This window comes from Ovis canadensis, chromosome 8 (assembly GCF_042477335.2).
Source record: "Ovis canadensis isolate MfBH-ARS-UI-01 breed Bighorn chromosome 8, ARS-UI_OviCan_v2, whole genome shotgun sequence".
Classification (NCBI taxonomy): Eukaryota; Metazoa; Chordata; class Mammalia; order Artiodactyla; family Bovidae; genus Ovis; species Ovis canadensis.
Window position 1 is genome coordinate 10,623,369 of NC_091252.1, and position 8,129 is coordinate 10,631,497.

Genomic DNA, 8,129 nt, shown 5'->3' on the forward strand with positions numbered 1-8,129 from the left:
TTTGTAACTTATATAGAGTGTTAGGCCAAATACTTGCCCAGATAATAGATTTTTGCAAAGGAGAGACACTAAAACTTTAGGTAGTACCAATCAGCCTGACTTCAAACAATGACCTAATGTAATTATTCAAGGAGGAGTGTTAAAATATTTTAAAAAGATAGGGTTTGTAGGAGAATTTCTATTGAGTATAAGGTTTCTCTCTACTCTAAGAATATTGATTTTCCTTATAATACTTCTTTTCTGACATCACAATTATTGAATTAAAACTTTATTACAAAGCTATAGTACTCAAAACAGTATGGTACTGGCATAAAAATGAAGACATAGACCTATGGAACAGAATTGAGAGCCCAGAAATAAACCCCCACTTATAAGGTCAACTAATATTTGACAGGGGTGTCAGTAATACTCAATGGGTCAAGGATAGCCATTTCAAAACTGGTGTTGTAAAAACTGGATAACTATATGCAGAAGAGTGAAATTGGACCCCTATCTTACATCATTTACAAAAATTAACTCAAAATGCATTAAAGACTTAAATGTGAGTCCTGAAACTGTAAAACCCCTTAGAAGAGAACATTGGCCTTGGCAATTATATTTTGGATATGACACCCAAAATATAAGCAACAACATAAAAAATAAACAGGTGGAGCTACATTAAAATAAAAAGCTTCTGCACAGCACAAGATATAGTCAGCAAAATAAAAAGAGTGGGAGAAAGCATTTGCAAACAACCTATTTGATAAAGGGTTAATATCCATAATAAGTAAAAGAACTCATACAACTCAATAGCATAAAACCAAACAGTCTGATTAAAAAATGGGTAAAGGACAGGAATGGTATGGACCTAACAGAAGCAGAAGATATTAAGAAGAGGTGGCAAGAATACACAGAAGAACAGTACAAAAAAGATCTTCACGACCAAGATAATCAGGATGGTATGATCACTCACCTTGAGCCAGACATCCTGGAATGTGAAGTCAAGTGGGCCTTAGAAAGCATCACTACGAACAAAGCTAGTGGAGGTGATGGAATTCCAGTTGAGCTCTTTCAAATCCTGAAAGATGATGCTGTGAAAGTGCTGCACTCAATATGCCAGCAAATTTGGAAAACTCAGCAGTGGCCACAGGACTGGAAAAGGTCAGTTTTCATTCCAATCCCAAAGAAAGGCAATGCCAAAGAATGCTCAAACTACTGCACAATTGCACTCATCCTACACACTAGTAAAGTAATGCTCAGAATTCTCCAAGCCAGGATGTACGTGACTTCTTCAGCAGTACGTGAACTGTGAACTTCCAGATGTTCAAGCTGGTTTTAGAAAAGGCAGAGGAACCAGAGATCAAATTGCCAACATTCGCTGGATCATGGAAAAAGCAAGAGAGTTCCAGAAAAACATCTATTTCTTGCCGGGGTCCAGCCCCGGTGGATCCAGGGTGATTCGAAGGTGGGGACGGAGTCGGCGTCTTTGGAAAAATACATATTTAATCACAGATATAGAGAGATTAGAAATGGATAGTGTAGTAGGAAGATCAGTGGAGAAAAAGAGGCTGAATAACTTGGATTACGTGGAATAACATCCATGCTCCAGATGGGAATTCAGCCAGAAAAACGGGAGCAAGAAAGAAGCGACATGGGGGAATCAGTCTTTCCGGAAACTGATCCGATTTCTTTATTTTTGGGTTTGCTTATATACCTTTTGTTACACATAGGGATGAATACAGAGTCACGTGGGGGTCAGCAGTCCTGACCTTTATCAAAATCAGGTGCTTCACATAAATGTATAAAAAAAAGGTCTTAGGGATATTATATCATCTTCTGGCCATGAGTGAGACCTGCTTACATTTTATGATCCTTTCTTTCTGATAACCAAAAAAACTTATTTCTTCCAAGGGTGTTTTTTCTTAAACCAGGCACCACCCTCCAAGTAAAGTTGCATTCCTATAGGGTGAGGGTGTAGTGAGTTACAATCAAGAGAGGAATTTATTCAACCCAAGGTTAACATGATTAGTCTTAAAGGTTAATACTTATTTCTCCTATATGCTTAAAGGTTAATACTTATTTCTTCCTATATGCTAGTTATATTCATTATAAGGGTAGGGAACATGGAGATTTAGCAGCAAACATCAACCCAACAAATGAAAATCCTTTCACCAATGCTCCCCTTAAGATCTATTTAGTCTTAAGATATGATAAAGTTACATTCTTACACAGCAAGGACACAGTGATATATAACAAAGTACAGTGATCAATTACAAAAGAGAAAATCCATTAACTCAAAAAGTCTAGTATTGCTAACATCAAAAACTACCATATTTCCTTTGCTATATTCCAAATACATTGATTAATATATTCCCAGGTGCCTAAGGATATGGAGGCCTGGCGGCAATCATTGACTCAACAAGAAGAGAAAGTCCTACGCTAATTAAGACTCTCAAAATACTCCAAAACTCTCTGTGCTGTTTATGGTTGAGAGGTAGTAAACAGTCATGTGCCTAGTGGCGGCAGTAAGGATAATCCTGTCACACAAGCTAGTCTGTCAGCAGAGAGGTTTGACCTGAGACATCCTTGTCCCACCCAGAGCAGGGAATTAGCAGCAATTATTGACACAACAAATGAAGAGACCCTTCACCAATATAATTCCTAACCAACTATACTAATAATTTTAACTCCCCCAAATAATTTGCCTTTAGTAAGTCTAAAACATCTTGTGCCTCTCAGGTTGGGAGGCTGCAAGCAATCACATGTGGCTGGACAAACCTATACAGGTGGGCTAGATAACCTTCAGAGGAGTCTGTAAGCTGAAACACTCCTGTCACGCCCAAGAATTTTTATTGCCTTGGAGCTGCACGTTTACTCCTTCTCCGAGAGAAACGGTTATGGGGGAGAGCCCCCCGTAAAGTCAGAGGTGTAGGTGAGAGCATAAAACAGACTCTGGTTTTGGGGTTAGATGCTCGGGAACAGGGGGTTTCCTGAGGCTTGATCACGCCTTTGCGTATGCCAAGCCTCCTTCCTCATGACCTTTGCCATGGGCGGAATTCCTCACGCTGGCCCCCGGCAATTTCTGCTTTATTGACTATGCCAGAGCCTTTGACTGTGTGGATCACAATAAACTGTGGAAAATTCTGAAAGAGATGGGAATACCAGACCACCTGACCTGCCTCTTGAGAAACCTATATGCAGGTCAGGAAGCAACAGTTAGAACTGTACATGGAACAACAGACTGTTTCCAAATAGGAAAAGGAGTACGTCAAGGCTGTATATTGTCACCCTGCTTATTTAACTTACATGCAGAGTACATCATGAGAAACGCTGGACTGGATGAAGCACAAGCTGGAATCAAGATTGCCGGGAGAAATATCAATAACCTCAAATATGCAGATGACACCACCCTTATGGCAGAAAGTGAAGAGGAACTAAAAAGTCTCTTGATGAAAGTGAAAGTGGAGAGTGGAAAAAGTTGGCTTAAAGCTCAACATTCAGGAAACGAAGATCATGGCATCTGGTCCCATCACTTCATGGGAAATAGATGGGGAAACAGTGGAAACAGTGTCAGACTTTATTTTTCTGGGCTCCAGAATCACTGCAGATGGTGACTGCAGCCATGAAATTAAAAGATGCTTACTCCTTGGATAAAAAGCTATGACCAACCTAGATAGCATATTGAAAAGCAGAGATATTTCTTTGTCAACAAAGGTCCGTCTAGTCAAGGCTATGGTTTTTCCTGTGGTCATGTATGGATGTGAGAGTTGAACTGTGAAGGAAGCTGAGCACCGAAGAATTGATGCTTTTGAACTGTGGTGTTGGAGAAGAGTCTTGAGAGTCCCTTGGACTGCAAGGAGATCCAGCCAGTCCATTCTAAAGGAGATCAGCCCTGGGTGTTCTTTGGAAGGAATGATGCTAAAGCTGAAACTCCAGTACTTTGGACACCTCATGCGAAGAATTGACTCATTGGAAAAGACTCTGATGCTGGGAGGGATTGGGGGCAGGAGGAGAAGGGGACGACAGAGGATGAGATGGCTGGATGGCATCACTGACTCGATGGATGTGAGTCTGATTGAACTCTGGGAGTTGGTGATGGACAGGGAGCCCTGGTGTGCTGCGATTCATGGGGTTGCAAAGAGTTGGACACGACTGAGCAACTGAACTGAACTGAAAGGATTTGAATTGACTTTTTTGCACAGAAGACATATATAGATACTGAAAAGATGCTCAACATCACTAATTACAGGGAAATGCAAATCAAAATCATGAGATATCACTTCATACCTGTTAGAAAGTCTGTTGTCAAAAAGACAAAAGATAACAGATGTTGGCAAAGCTGTTGATGTGAGTGTAAATTGCTGCATCCACTATGGAAAACAGTGTGGAAGTATCTCAAAAAGTTAGAACTAGAACTACCATATGATCCAGCAATTCCACTTCTGGATATATATATATATATCTTAAGGAAGTCAGGGTCTTAAAGAAAAGTTTGCACTCCCATGTTTACTGCAGGATTATTCACAAAAGCCAAGATATGGAAACAACCTAAGTGTCCATCAACAAATGAATGGATATAGGAAATACAATGGCATAGTATTCAGATAAGTAGAAAAGGAAATTTTGCCTTTTGTGAGAACATAGATGGACCTTGAGGACATGCTAGGTGAGACAAGTCAGACAGAGAAAGACAAATACTGTATTTTTTCACTTTTTATTTGAAATTTAAAAGCTGAAGTTGGAAATAGAAGATTGGTGGTTGCCAAGGGCTGGCGGTGGGGTGAGGAAAATGGAGAGATGTCAGTCGAAAGGTACAAATTCCCAGTTACAAGATAAATAAGTTCAAAGGGTCTAATGTATGTCATTGTGACTATAACTAACAGTACTGTACTGTATACTTGAAAGTTAAGAGAATAAATCTTAAATGTTATCAATACACACACACAGAGGCAATTATGTGAGGGGATGGAGATGTTAACTAACCTTGTGAAATAATTTTATAATATATACATGTGTTAAATCATCACACTGTACACCTTAAGCTTCATATATGTCAATTATTTCTACAGCTAAAGCTGGAAAAAATATTTCTCCTTTTCCCTGTTAAAGTATCATCTGCATGTACCTTAATGCTCTCTCTGCATAATACAGGTCTGATACTACTACTCCTTTAAAAAACCCTGTAATGTTAACTTATTCCCTGGGTCTTCACATCTTTTGATTGTGTACTACATCAATAAAAATTCTGAATATGGACCCAATTTGTATATTTTTCTTTGTAAATTACACATGAATATATATATATATATTCAATGAACACTCAAAATTAAAAAGGAGATGAGAAAATATAAATAGAGATAGATATTTTGATTTTTCCCTGAATCAGTTTGCATATGCTCTGCAGTGAGTGCCCCCCACTTTGGAGACTATTGTTTAGAAGATAAAATCTAAATACTTGGTGAAGCACACAAGACTGTTACTGATGGGCCGCATTTTCCTTCCACCTTCCACCACTTCTGCACCCGCTGGGTGCTATACACATTGGACTACACATCATGTTTTCTTTGTCTACTTCTTTTGTGCGTAGTGAGTTCTTATTTGTTTGTGGACTAAAATGTCACATTTCTTTCAAGATCTCTTGGCCACCTCTCCCTTTCTCATGCTCTTGTGTGTATTATTCATACATTTATATTAACACATTGTGCTATAACTAAGGCTGTTTATAGTGTGTGAGTCATTCCTTGAAGATAGGAACCTTGACTTACTTATCTTCCATTCCAGCTCTAAGCAGACAGAACAACTTAAGAAATATTTATGGAACCTCATATTATGCCAAGGACCTGACCTGGTTGCTATGAAAGTGTATGGATGAATAAACATGATTTTTGCCTCTAAGGAGTTTATAAATAAAATGTACCTAGAAGAAAATATTTCTTAATTACTGTGCAAGGGAAGTACAAATATTTCTCTAACAATTATGAATTAGAGGACTTTTTAAAATGTATATTTTCTAGAGAACCAGTGGTATATGATTAATGTATTCCAGAGGACAATAGATCATATTTTTAGAAAGGAATTTCAAAAATGAACAGTCTTTCCCATATCCTGTTTCCTTCATGCAGCTTTACTGACAGATGTTCTCAGACAATGATCAAAATGTAAACAAAGTAAGGTAGGTAAATGTGAATAGTTTTTTTGTCATGTCCAGCTGACAGCATCACTCAAGTATTTTTATAGCAGGGTTTAAATTTTCTTAGTGCTTTACAATCTAACATAACAATTGGGTAATTATTGTAATATACCCACAGATGCGTGGTTATTATAACCATTTAAAAGAGGGGAACTAATGCATGACAGTTGAATGAAGTAAATTGTCCAAGATCAGTGAGAGGCACTATGGCAATTTAGATTTATTGCCTTTTCTAGAATTCAGAGCCCCTAGGATGGTGGTGCTTCTTCATAATTTTCTTGATTTTCAACACCTCCTTCATTATCTTTGCATCTCAAAACTTTTGAGTACAATTTTGCTTACTCTTGGAAGTCATTTCAGTGATAGGTATATAATATGTGAAGTTAGTTGTTGACTATAAATTATATGAAACTTTCTTTGTCAGTTTCCTTTCTTTTATTTGCTATATAGATGCTGAAAAAGTAGTCACTTGAAAAAAAGACGTAAGTAATTTTGCCTCTGGAAAAATCCTGGAAAAGACTGATATGTAACATTTATTTACTTATTTTTATTTTTTTAAAATATAAATTTATTTATTTTAATTGGAGGTTAATTACTTTACAATATTGTATTGGTTTTGCCATACATCAACATGCATCCGCCACAGGTATACACGTGTTGCCCATCCTGAACCCCCACTCCCTCCTCCCTCCCCGTACTATCCCTCTGGGTCATCTCAGTGCACCAGCTCCAAGCATCCAATATCCTGCATTGAACCCGGACTGGCAATTCGTTTCATATATGATATTATACATGTTTCAATGCCATTCTTCCAAATCATCCCACCCTCTCCCTCTCCCACAGAGTCATTTAAATACATTGAAAAATTTAGAAGGTATGTTGTGGTTTTATCTCTTTGACTTTAGGGAATTTAAAATAAGTCAATTTTTGCAAATGTGAATTATCAGTGAAGCAGATAGTGAATCAGCTGGGAAAATCACATAAGTACCACAAGAATCAGAATGACCTTCAGAAATAAGCTGAAAGTGCATGTAAAGCAACTTAAAATTGAATGACTCAGGCAGATTAGAAGATTAAGGTTCAAATTTGTTTTTTTAACTAGTGTGTGAAACCACAGTGCTGTTGAGTCAGCTCTTCCTGACAATCCTTTTTGGTCAGAATTCTCTGTACATATACATTCATATTTTCTGACTAATGAGGGATATACTGGATTAGAAACTAATTGTTACTTTATAACAGGAAAAATAATCTGAGAAAATGGGATCTGGATATTAAAAAGTGGTCAGTTTGGTTCAGTCGCTCAGTCATGTCCGCCTCTTCGTGACCCCATGAACCGCAGCACACCAGGCCTCCCTGTCCATCACCAACTCCCAGAGTCCACCCAAACCCATGTCCATTGAGTCGGTGATGCCAACCAACCATCTCATCCTCTGTCGTCCCCTTCTCCTCTTGCCCTCAATCTTTCCCAGCATCAGGGTCTTTTCAAATGAGTCAGCTCTCCGCATCAGGTGGCCAAAGTATTGGAGTTTCAGCTTCAGCATCGGTCCCTCCAATGAACATCCAGGACTGATCTCCTTTAGGATGGACTGGTTGGACCTCCTTGCAGTCCAAGGGGCTCTCAAGACTCTTCTCCAACACCACAGTTCCAAAGCATCATTCTACTGTGCTCAGCTTCCTTTACAGTCCAACTCTCACATCCATACATGACTACTGGAAAAACCATAACCTTGACTAGACAGACCTTGTTGGCAAAGTAATGTCTCTTCTTTTTAATATGCTATCTAGATTGGTCATAACTTTCCTTCCAAGAAGTAAGTGTCTTTTAATCATGGCTGCAGTCACCATCTGCAGTGATTTTGGAGCCCAGAAAAATAAGCTCTGACACTGTTTGCACTGTTTCCCTATCTATTTGCCATGAAGCGATGGGACCGGATGCCATGATCTTCGTTTTCTGAATGCT